We start from the raw sequence: 12,912 nt of genomic DNA, 5'->3' as shown, positions 1-12,912 counted from the left end.
GCAGGGAGTTCCACAATTTAACTATGTGTTGTGTGCACAAATACTTCCTTTTATCTGTTTTGAATCTCTCTCCCTCCAGCTTCAGCAGACGACCCCACGTATTATGTCCACTCTCATGAAGCATGAAGCAGCCTTATACTGAATCAGACCCTTGGTCTGTCAAAGTCAGTATTGTCTACTCAGACCAGCAGCTAGGGTTGCCAGGTCCCTCTTCGGAAGCCATGTTGGTTTTTGCTCAGCAGGGCTTGCCCTTATATATGCTTGACAATTCTATCTTTAATAATGCTTTCCATTATTTTACTTGGAATAGACATTAAGCTAACTGACCTGTAATTTCCCGGGTCCCCCCCTGGAACCTTTTTTTTAATAAATGGGTGTTACATTGGCCATTCTCCAGTCCTCTGGTACAGAGGCTGATCTAAGGGACATGTTACATATTGTTAGGAGTTCAGCGGGGTTTGGGGAGGGGAGGGGCTTCAATGCCATAGAGTTCAATTGCCAAAGCCGCCATTTTTCTCCAGGTGAACTGATCTCTATCGGCTGGAGATCAGTTGAATTAGCAGGAGATCTGCTACTACCTGGCAGTTGGCAACTCTAAGTAGGGGTCACTGGGGGTGTGGGGGGTAGTTGTGAATTTCCTGCATTGTGCAGGGGGTTGGACTACATGAGCCCAGTGGTCCCTTCAAACTCTATGATTCTATGTATAAATTTCTATGTAGGGTATAACTTTTCTTAGGATGGCATTGCTGGTGTTATAGAAAAAAATAAGTACTCTCTTTGGCACGTTCTTTGTAATTTCCATGGTTTGTAAGTAATTTTGTAAAGCCTCCCATCTTGAAAGATGAAAGTTGCAGAATGTCTTATTTCTGTGGCATATATAATGTTATCAGATTAGCCAGCTTTATTCAGCTGTCCATGTGTAGTTGTCTCTTGTTTGAATTGGAGTCCATGGAAGTATATATTATTTTGTGTATTTAACATTCGCCTCTCCCATCTGTTTATTTAAGAGCCAGCGTGGTGTAGTGGTTAACAGCAGCAGACTCTGATCTGAAGAACCGGGTTCGATTCCCCACTCCTCCACATGAAACCTGCTGGGTGACCTTGGGCTAGCTACAGTTCCAAAATTTCTCTGATATCTCAGAGTGACCAAATACATGTTCTTTCAGTGCTAGATGCTTGCTTTCAAAAAGACACACTTGCTTATTTTAAGTTTTTGAAATATATTCTGAAGGAAGGTAATGGAATGTTAGAACGCGATAGGATCTGAAGAAGTGACCTTTGACGCACGAAAGCTCATACCCCGCCAGAATTTTTTTTAGTCTTTAAGGTGCTACTGGAATCTTGCTCTTTTTAAAGGCATGTTAGAAGTTAGTAAAGATTTAAAATGTTAAACTGCTTACCTTTTTTAATGTGTATTATTTATTTTGATATTTGTACTGTGCCTTTTAGTTTTAAAGTCATAGTCACTAAATACTTAGAGGGCCCACACTGGTTATGGAATATTCTCAGCCCTATGTTAAGATGTGCTGTAACTTTTCTCAGACTTGGGAAAGAGTAGTATTTAAATACGAAGGAAATGTGGGAATGCTTCTGATTGGCTGTGCAGATTAAAAGGCATCCTGTTAAACAGAGTTTCTTCCTAAACTGTTGAAGACTTACTATTAGAGTTATGCTTGGCTCCACCTCCTGCAGCGGCCGTTTTGTGCTTGTGCCCACCACCCTATGGTGGAATTCCAAAGGTGCCTGTCGATTCAAAAAGGTTGGGGACCCCTGAGTTAACTGGGAGTTAGTGATAGGGTTGCCAACCTCCAGGTACTAACTGGAGATCTCCTGCTATTACAACTGATCTCCAGCCGATCAATTCACCTGGAGATCAATTCACCTGGAGAAAATGGCCGCTTTGGCAATTGGACTCTATGGCATTGAAGTCCCTCCCCTCTCCAAACCCCACCCTCCCAGGCTCTGCCCGAAAAACCTCCCACCGGTGGGGAAGAGGGACCAGGCAACCCTAGTTAGTGATTGTCCCAAGGTGGGTCATGGCCAAAGCCTGAGGAAGCTCCTTGGTTCTGTTCCAACATGGTATCCACTGCACTGAGTAGGCTTTCAATTGCAATACAGAGGCTGCACAGAGAGCCAGTGTGGTGTAGTGGTTAAGAGCGGTGGTTTGGAGCAGTGGACTCTAATATGGAAAACGGGGTTTGATTCCCCACTCCTACACACGAAGCCAGCTGGGTGACTGTGGTAGGGTTGCCAGGTCCCTCTTCGCCACTGGCGGGAGGTTTTTGGGGTGGAGCCTGAGGAGGGCGGGGTTTGGGGGAGGGGAGGGACTTCAATGCCATACAGTCCAATTGCTAAAGCGGCCATTTTCTCCAGGTGAACTGATCTCTATCAGCTGGAGATCAGTTGTAATAGCGGGAAATCTCCAGCTAGTACCTGGAGGTTAGCAACCCTAGACCGTGGGCTAGTCACCGTTCCCTCTGGACTCTCTCAGCCCCATCTGCCGCATATGGCGTCTGTTGTGGGGAGAGGAAGGGAAGGAGATTGTAAACTGGTTTGAATCTGCTTAGAAAAGGTAGAGAAAACTGGCATATAAAAACCAACTCTTCTTCTTCTTCTAATCCGAATAACAGGATGTGGAATGGTATAGTATAGCTCGTTCTCGTCAGATCTCGGAAACTAAGCAGGATCAGTACTTGGAAGGGAGACCTCCAAGGAAGACTCTGCAGAGGAAGGCAATGGCAAACCACCCCTGCTTAATCACTTGCCTTGAAAAACCCACCAGGGGTCACTATAAATCGGCTGCAACTTAATGGAAATTTACACACACACACAATCCTAATAAAACTATCCTGGGAGAACCCCTTATGGAATAAAATGGGACTTACCTCTGCTAAATATTCTGCCAGATAACATACCGAAAAGATACAATGAACTTTTTAAGTATATGGTGACAGTGGCAAGGGTGGAGTATGCAAGAAAGTGGAAAGCAGATGATTATCCGGATGCAACTGAACAAACAAATAAAGTAGCAGCATGTGCAACTATGGCTAAGTTGACGTCTTGAGTGCACAATAGATCAACCTTGGAGTTTTATGATAAATGGAAAGTATTCTTTGATTATATAGCTGTTAACGAATATAAAAACAATAGAATGTAAGAATTTAAGTTAAAAATCTATTGTAAAATATGAAAACATAACAATCCAAAGAATGTATAATCGAATTGAAACTATAGAGTAAGTTCCAGTATAACGTAAGAGTCTGATGTGTATGTCTGTATGTTCGTATATTTTGTTTATCTGTTTGAAAAATAAAAAAAAAGTTAAAACAGAACGAGATGGCCTTTGACAAGCTAGTATTTTCTCTGCCTCAGGGCCTGATCTGTAATAGGGAGATGGAAATTATGCAGATCAGTCTTAAAAGATGGTTGTAAGGTCCGAAAAGGGCAACATAAAGGGTTGGGCTATCCTCTTTATGGGGAAATGCTAAAGTGTTGGGGTTTCAGCCAACTGGTATCTTAAGGGCAAGTAAAATGGTGGATTGAGGGGGTGTCTCTATAAGTGGGAGATCAGGACCCAATAAATAGGGTTGCCAGGTCCCCCTTCGCAACCGGTGGGAGATTTTGGGGGTGGAGCCTGAAGAGGGTGGGGTTTGGGGAGGGGAGGGACTTCATTGCCATACAGGCAAATTGCCAAAGCGGCCATTTTTCTCTAGGAGAACTGATCTCTGTCACCTGGAGATTAGTTGTAATAGCGGGAGCTCAAGCCATTACCCGGAGGTTGGCAGCCGTAGTCGGTGGACACTTAGGGATGTCACCAGGCTTTGGAAATTGTGGGCTCAGACGACAAGTCTGGGACATAATGACCAGATTAGTCTTCTGGTGCAAATTCCACTGGCCCTAAATTCCACTGCAGGAATTTTAACTGAGAGTATTAGGAACATGTTTTCTGAAGGTTTTTGTACCTTCATACGCTCATCAGACTATTGCTTGGAATGCTGCGTTGACACATGACTGCAGTTGACTTGGGAAACTGAAATGGAATGTGTGTCCCAAAATAGTATCTTGTTTCTTGACCCTTGAGTCTCCTGTCCAGCAATTTCCAAGTTAGGAAATCACACCAATGCCCTGAAGTGCTGTTGCTTGGGTGCCTTACATTTCATGTCAGATATTCTCAAGATCACATTTCCCTAAGTAGGCCTGGTGCATCATGGACTCCATGCGTCTGAGATTCGGCGGTGGGGAGGTGGAGATGAAGAGGGAGAGAGAACATCAAGAACAATTTATGTGGGGTGGACTTGCAAGAAGATCAAAAGGTTCTGGATGGAAGTTCATTCAGAAATTCAGAAAATTTTAAAAGTAAAATCTGCACTGGACTCTCACGTTATGCTGCTGGGTATGCTACCATCTGTTATAATGCAGTCCTCAGAGGAACAGGTGAGATACATGAGTACAACGGCAAGAGTCATTATTGCAACAAAGTGGAAATCAGAAGAAAGCCCAGACACTGAAGATTGGAGAAATAAAGTAGCAGAATAAGCAGTGATTGCAAAGTTGACAAATCTATTGAACAAGAGATCCAGTGAAGAATTCAGAGAAATGGGAATTGTATTACTCATATGTTATGCAAGACTTGTTTAAATAGTAAAACTGGCTTCGTTTTTATTTTTTATTCTAAGGAGGTTGTATGACATGAATTAGTTATTAGAAATAAATCTTATTGGTATTGGGGGGTAATTTAGTGTGGATATAATATTAATTGAGCAAGTCCTTTAACTACCTCCGGGGGAAAAAACATAAGGTGGTAATAATTATTGATGGATAGGGAGGGGTAAGACACGAAAAGAAAAACCATAAATACCATGTAACACTAAGATAATAAGGCTGTTAGTAATGAATGGTATTGTTTTTTATATTAGATAATAGATTGCATAGTGAAATTATAGGCCTTTAGTGCACCCTGGCAAAGTATGTACGATATATTGTAGCGCAATGTTGGGTGTGTGTTGTGCTATGTAATGTTCTGTATGTGTATTATATGTATTGTATGTATGTATGGTAGGTGTAGTATGTAATAAATAGTTTGAAAAATTTAAAAAAATTACTTAAAAAAGAGAACAATCTGTTATGAAGAACTTTCTAACAGTGAGAGCGGTTCCTCAGTGGAACAGGTTTCCTCAGGAGGTGGTGGGCTCTCCTTCCCTGGAGGTTTTTAAGCAGAGGCTGGATGGCCATCTGTCAGCAATGCTGGTTCTATGACCATAGGCAGATCATGAGAGGGAGGGCAGGAAGGTTTGCATCAGTGTTTGGCTCTCACGACCCTTTCTTGCATGCCCAGGATAGTGCCAACCACCACTTTGGGGTCAGGAAGCAATTTTCCTACAGATCAGATTGGCCAGGGATCCTGGAGGTTTTTTTTGCCAATTTCTGGGCATGGAGTAGGGGTCACTGGGAGTGTGGGGGGAGGTAGTTATGAATTTTCTGCATTGTGCAGGGGGTTGGACTAGATGACCCTGGTGGTCCTATCCCATTCTATGATTTGATGATAATTTTCAGCTGACCCAGATGCCTTGTTTGTCACCCACCACCCATACATCTGCAGAAGCAACAACGGGTAGGTTGGGGGTGGGAAGATGGGTCATGCAGAACCTCATAAGACTCCTGATAATTGGAAACATGGAGTATTCTGAGCTTAAGTGTTCAGGAGACTGGTACAATTGGGTCAGCTTCTCTGAGTCTGATGTCAGCTGAGCTGAAGGAGGAGCTCACACATCCCTGATCAATGTTGACCTTTCTTTCTTGGGGAAAAAATTAATGGAGTGGACTGAATTCTTAAGGGAAATTTGCTGAAATTATGATTATCTTTGGAAGGAGGAATTTGGGGGAAATAAACTTTGAGGAGAAAAATAAATTGAAAGGGGAAGGGGAGGGGCCATGGCTCAGTGGTAGAGCATCTGCTTTGCATGAAGACGGTCCCAGGTTCTATCCCTGGCATCTCCAGTTAAAAGATCAGGTAATCGGTGGTGTGAAAGACCTCTGCCTGAGTGTCTGGAGAGCTGCTGCCAGTCTGAGTAGACAATACTGACCTGGTTCAGAGCCCCCAAATTCCCCTCACAAATTCCTCAGATGGGGCAGCATGCAGGAAAGAACTGCACAGAAGAAATAATGTCTCAACTGGCGTTACCAGTGGCAGGCATCTGCTTCTGTGGCCATGTTGGGATGCCTTTTAGAAATGGTGTTAGTGTGCCCATGCTTGTGGTACTCTGTATTAGTTTCCTTTCCATCCTCCTCCACCCTCTCCCACAACTGCCCATTCAAATAGTAAAACACTGTTTGTGCTTAAACTGCAGTGTGTGTGTGCGTGTCAAGTGCCGTCAAGTCGCAGCGGACTTATGGCGACCCCTTTTTGGGTTTTTTTTCATGGCAAGAGACTATCAGAGGTGGTTTGCCAGTACCTTCCTCTGCACAGCAACCTAGGTCTTCCTTGGTGGTCTCCCATCCAGATACTAACCAAGGCTGAGCCTGCTTAGCTTCTGAGATCTGTGGCGAGATCAGGCTAGCCTGGCCCATCCAGGTCAGGGCAGTAGCTATTCTATAATAAGAACAACCCAAACGATGTTCCGATTAAAATTCTCACATTAAAAAAAGAAATAATCACGGTCTGCGTACAAACACAACTGTTCCAGGCACCTGTGAAGGGCCATCTCTCCCCCATGTCCTTGTGCAACAATTACAGTTTTCTGATTGCCATCTTCTACTTGTTCTCCCGTTAAGGTGGCTCTCTTGAGGAAAACGCTAGAGCCTGTCGCTTTGCTATAGTGGCTCCTGCTTGTAGAATGGGCTTCCTATGGAGATCAGCGGGATGCATATTTCATGTATTTATTTAGTATATGTGTAAGTTGCCTCTCCACATTTATTTAGGGGATGGGCTGTGACTCAATGGAAGACCCTCTGCTTTGCATTCAGTCGGTCCCAGGTTCAGTCCCCAGCATCTCCAGTTACAAAGATCAGTCAGTAGGTGATGTGAAAGATCAGCCATCTGAAACCCTGGAGAGCCGCTGCCGGTCTGAGTAGACAATACTGACCTTGATGGACTAAGGGTCTGATTCAGTATAAAGCACCTTCGTGTGTATTAATTAATTAATTAAAACATTTATACTCCACCTTTCCTCGTGGTTTAAGGCAGCTTATAATACCAGTTAAATTCTGTTGAAGTTCTGGAACTGACTTATTCATCTGCTACCATTCAGAGGGATAGGGTCGTTGGTTATGACTTATTGAAAGTAAGGTGAGTCACTCACACGCACAATAACAAAGTTGTTTGTCTTAGCAAAAAACAATCTTTACTAGATTAAGTCAAGGGTAGGGTTCACTGGGAGATAAATAATCCTTTCTACATGGCTAAGTTTCCTAACCTTGCCAGAAGCTGGCAGGTACTAAGCTTACACACAAGTAGGCATTCTTGGAAAGCAAGATTGCCTCTCCATCCTTTCAGGTTGGTATCAAATTCCAGTGGAAACCAGATTAAAATAACAGATCCCAAATCTCTCCTACCCTCCTGTCAAGAGAAAAGCCACCTTAGAGCAAAATTCCAGCCAAAGGCCTCATCTTCCGGCATTTTAACTGCTTTCAGGTTTCAACTAACCCCCCTCAGAGTGAGAATTAGAAGAAAAGAGTTGTTTTTTTAATGCCGATTTTCTCTACCACTTAAGGAAGAATCAAACCGGCTTACAATCTCCTTCCCTTCCTCTCCCCACAACAGACACCCTGTGAAGTAGGTGGGGCTTAGAGAGCTCTAATAGAACTGTGACTAGCCCAAGGTCACCCAACTGGCTTCACGTGTAGGAATGGGGAAACCAACCTGGTTCTCCAGGTTAGAGCCCCTCGCTCTTAACCACTACACCACGCTATCACTCATCAAGGTCATCTTGAGAGGCTGTTAATTAGTTCACACGGTTCAGCTGTGAATCTGGTATTGGGGGGGGGGAGCTCACTCTCACCCCAGGAAGTTGCAGGGAGGCAGCCCTGTGATTGGTTGGGGAGGTCAGGAGGTTATGGTTGGCAATGCCTAGATTATAGACTATGGGAGAAAGAGAAAATTCCCCTTCTTATCCCATTTCCTCCACCCACCACCCTCGTTGCCTGGAGATACACCGTGTAAGATCTGGAACATCATACGTCAGCTGTCACAATCAGTGTTGCTGCCGTTACGATAAATAGCACAGTCGGTTTGATTTTGCTATTTTATGTGCATTACGATGCCACTGAACTATATGCTTTGATTTTAAAAACTTGCATTTCTTCAATAAAGATTCTTGCATTTCTTCAATAAAGATTTTTTGCTTCATTTTTGTGTGAGTTACTGGGCAGTGACTTGAACCTACCCGGTTATGCTACCACACCAAGGCAGGATCAGCCTTGACACCTCCTCCCCTTAAAAGATGCCCGCTGTTCACACACCCTCGAATGCCCTACCAAGCAGGGATGCTTTGCAGGGCCTTTGGAACGTCTCCAAGGAGGGTTCCCAACCTCCAAGTGGTCTGACACAAGTGAAAACAGCACGGTGACCAAGAAATGAAGGTGTGGTTGGCAATATATTGCTGTAAAGTCATATATACACATACAAATGTATTGTTAACAAGCATGCACAAAGCCTACAATATCCAGCTACAGAACAAAACGGGCAATATCCAGCTACACCAATATGCGAGTTCTAATCAATAACATATATCATTAATAAACGTGCTGTATAGCACTCTGAAAGGACAATTGCAAATGATGTCAACGCACAAGTCTTCGAGCAACAATAGTTCGATAGAACGTAGGAAAAATCGTCCAAAATAGGAATAATAGACGCAGAAGGGTAAGGCTGGCTTCTTGGTCCCTTTCGAGCCAGGAAGCATCCTTCACCAGTCGCTTGAAAGATGAAATTGACACGCGCTGTATCTGTGTGTGCTTGTGCATAAGATGAATTCTCACGAAGATTATTTTTAGCAAAATATTGTCGAAGGCTTTCACGGTCAGAGTTCATTGGTTCTTGTAGGTTATCCGGGCTGTGTAACCGTGGTCTTGGAATTTTCTTTCCTGACGTTTCGCCAGCAGCTGTGGCCGGCATCTTCAGAGGAGTAACACTGAAGGACAGTGTCTTCCTACACACTTGACACTGAGAGACACTGTCCTTCAGTGTTACTACTCTGAAGATGCCCGCCACAGCTGCTGGCGAAACGTCAGGAAAGAAAATCCCAAGACCACGGTTACACAGCCCGGATAACCTACAAGAACCAATTATTTTTAGCACTTAATGCCAAAGGCCATTTCAAAAGAGGTACTACTAGTAACCTGTCTGCCAGTAGCTTACTGGAATGTCTTCCTTCTGGCAGACAGGTTACTATTTTCACCCTCAGCTTGTTAAGAGGGCAAATCATTGGCACAAAACAGGGTGCTTGAAAACAGGCAGATGCGCCTAAACAAATTACTCCTGGGACAGGGCCAGTTCTGGGATGGCACAATGGAGATGGTGCTGCCATGCTGTTGGTGGTTGGTTGGCCCTCAGTAGGAGGTAAGAGTTCCGGGTCTTCTGCTTTGGCACCCCTGGGCCCACGTCATGATGTCATTTGTGGTGCAAACCCAGAAGTTATATCACAGCATTGGGAGTGATGCTCTAGGAGCGATCTGAAACTATGGGTTTACTCCCTAGGATTCACCCCAAACTCTATGGTAAACCATAGAGCATCACCGTGACACGGGCATGTCACCTCCAGGTTTGTGCTGGAAGTGATGTCGCAGCTCTGGTGCTAGGCCAGTTATGTTGCTCCCCACTGCCAGACTATCCTGCCAGTTGCCAGAACTCGGCCGGCACTTGTAGTGGGAGGTGATGGCTGTCACCTCTCGGAGCTGTGCCCTACCTGTTGTCTGAAGCTCAGCTGGCTCTTGGCTGGTGAAGTAGGAGGAGTCAACAAGCATAATTTTGGGCTGTGATTGCCTCTTAGGCCTGCACTACCACTTGGCTTGCTCCTGGGCAGCAGTGGTACAGGAGGTGATGGGCATACCTTGCCTGAGATGACAGGGTAAGTTGAACCAGTCCTACTTCTAAATCTTTGGTCAGCAACTAGTTTCACTAGAGGGCCTCTCAGAGGAAGAAGTGGAGGGTACTGAGATCCTCCTGATGGCTGACACGTCCCATGGCTAGAACTGGTTCTGCCTCACTGAATAGCTCGACATGGTCTCTTTGGGCCGGTTGACTCACGTTGCTAATTCCCTTGTATAAGTCCTTACAAGACAGTCCAGCAGTCATTCCAAACAAACCAATGCCTGCTCATAGTCAAGTATTGTTATTCTTTTTTGTACCATCCATGACTCAGTGCTGGAACAGGGCAGAATTAACAATGTTACCACAGAGTTATGGAAAACATTGATGTTATATAAGAGGATGAAGGCCAGGAAACTAGGTGTGCAAATAAGCAGAAGATGAAGGTGTGTGAGTGAATGTTATCAGACCTTTCCAGTATTTTGAAAGGGCAAATAGATACTGCCCTGGGCTCTCTTTGACCTTTTCCACATGTGCACCTCTTGGTCAGGTTTCCCCGGAGCAAGATCATAAGACACAGCTGTCTTTCCCCACCTCCTTATTTTGATGCGGATGTGACAGGCTTGGCTTTGCTGCACATCGTCTGCCCCCTTTCTTTTCCCTGGAGTTCTCTCCAGGAGGTCGGCAAGGCAATACGGTTGCCAACCTCCAGGCAGTAGCAGGAGATCTCCTGCTATTACAACTGATAGAGATCAGTTCACCAGGAGAAAATGGCTGCTTTGGCAATTGAGCACTATGGCATTGAAGTCTCTCCCCTCTCCAAACCCTGCCTCCACCCCAAAAACCTCCCACCGGTGGCGATGAGGGACCTGGCAACCCTACAGGGCAAGGATGCGTAATCCCACCCCCTTCTTTTCCCTGGAGTTCTCTCCAGGAGATTGGCAAGGTGAGGATCCTGTGATTTCCCCCCACACCACTTTCTTTTCCCTGGAGTTCTCTTAGGTTGCCAGCTTCAGGTTGGGAAATACCTGGAGATTTTGGGGGCAGAGCCTGAGGAGGGCAGGGTTTGGAGAGGGGAAGGACTTCAATGCCATAGAGTCCAATTGGCAAAGCAGCCATTTTTTCCAAGGGAACTGATCCCTGTCAGAGATCAGGGAAACTATTCTCTGTCTGGAGGTCAATTGTAATAGTGGGGGGTCTCCAGCCACCACTTGGAGATTGGCAACACTAATGTGTTGGTAAGGCAAGGATGCTTAATCCCACACTCTTTTCTTTTTCCTGGAGTTCACTCACAGTGCATTCGTAAGGAGAGTTACTCCAGTCTAAGCCCATTGAAATGCATGGGCTTAGACTGGGGTAACTCTGCTTAGGAATGCACTGTCATAACATTATAATGTTACATTGATACAGAAAGAATGCTCTTTTATCAGGTACCTCTCTGAAATCAGCGAAAGTGGTGTCCAAAGACATTCATGAAATATAGTTTACAATGCACACAACCATGACACCATTACAGCATCCCAGGGAAAATGCACTCCTTGTTTGTGGCATAGCATCAATACTATGGAATAACTTTATAGTAATGTTGTGTTTTAAAAAATATATATGGGAAAGCATTTTTTTGTTTTCTACCGGGTAAACTGTGGGGGAGGGAAGACATCTGGGAGGGAAGGGAGGGATCGGAGGGAGGGAAGGGAAGACTTGTGTGTGACGATTGTTGTTAGAAATTGGAGAGGGGTGAAAAACTGCGGTGGGAAAAGCCCCTACTAACAATGCAGCAAATGGATCGCGCAGTAACATTGGCCATTTATGCACTGGTGGAAAGTGAATGTGCAGATCAGTGCGCTGCTCTAGGAATTCCTAGAGTGTCATGTGATGCTGTGATGTCACTTCTGGGTATGAACCCGTAAGTGACATTGTGGCATTATGTGACTCCAGCCCCCCCCCCCCATTTTGCTTCCACTGCTCCATCGAGCAGCGACAGGAACCAGGGGGTGGGGGAGCAGGGCCAGGAGGTTTTCCACCATAATGGGCAGCCCAGCAAGTCTATTTTCCAGGGCAAATAACTGAGGTGTGTATATGTGTGTTCCGATAGGAAAATTCCTGGGGGAATAGAAAGGCTAACCCTTTCTTCCCTCATTATCTGCATAGTTGCTCCTTATGGCAGTAAAGAAGAAGAAGAGCTGGTTTTTATATGCCAACTTTCTCTACCACTTAAGGGAGAATCAAGCCAGTTTATAATCCCCTTCCCTTCCCCTCCCCACAATAGACACCCTGTGAGGTAGGTGAGGCTGAGAGTGTGTGACTAGCCCAAGGTCACCCAGCTGGCTTCGTGTGTAGGAGCAGGGAAACAAACCCAGTTCACCAGATTAGCCTCCGCCGCTCATGTGGAGGAGTGGGGAATCAACCCCGGTTCTCCAGATCAGGGTCCACCGCTCCAAATGACTACTCTTAACCACTACACCACGCTGGCTCCCTTAAAATTAGCCCTTAAAAACAACCCAACACCACCAACAACACTAGAAACATCCCCTCACAGATCTGCCAGTGTCCTGGCTGTCTGGGCCCCTCTGTGCCTTCAAAACTGTCCAGTTTCTCTTTCGCACCATCTTGAAAGCACTTTTCTCAACCCCACCTGTGTAGATGAATGACCCATTCAGGGAAACATCCACAGCTATTAAAGGCAGTTGAGTTTCTCCCACTCTGAGTCACTTGAGACAAGACCATTCACGGGATAGCAAACACTCAACAAGATAATGACAAGAGTCTTAACATACTAATCCGGGTATAGGCAGAGACAGCAAAGTATGCAGGAGGGTCAGATAATGCCCTGAAACCACAAGAGCGCAAACCAGTTCTGCTAGAGCGCCAGAGTTAAAAAGGGTCTC

Source organism: Euleptes europaea, chromosome 1, assembly GCF_029931775.1.
Source record: "Euleptes europaea isolate rEulEur1 chromosome 1, rEulEur1.hap1, whole genome shotgun sequence".
Classification (NCBI taxonomy): domain Eukaryota; kingdom Metazoa; phylum Chordata; class Lepidosauria; order Squamata; family Sphaerodactylidae; genus Euleptes; species Euleptes europaea.
Note: the sequence above shows the minus strand (reverse complement) of the source record.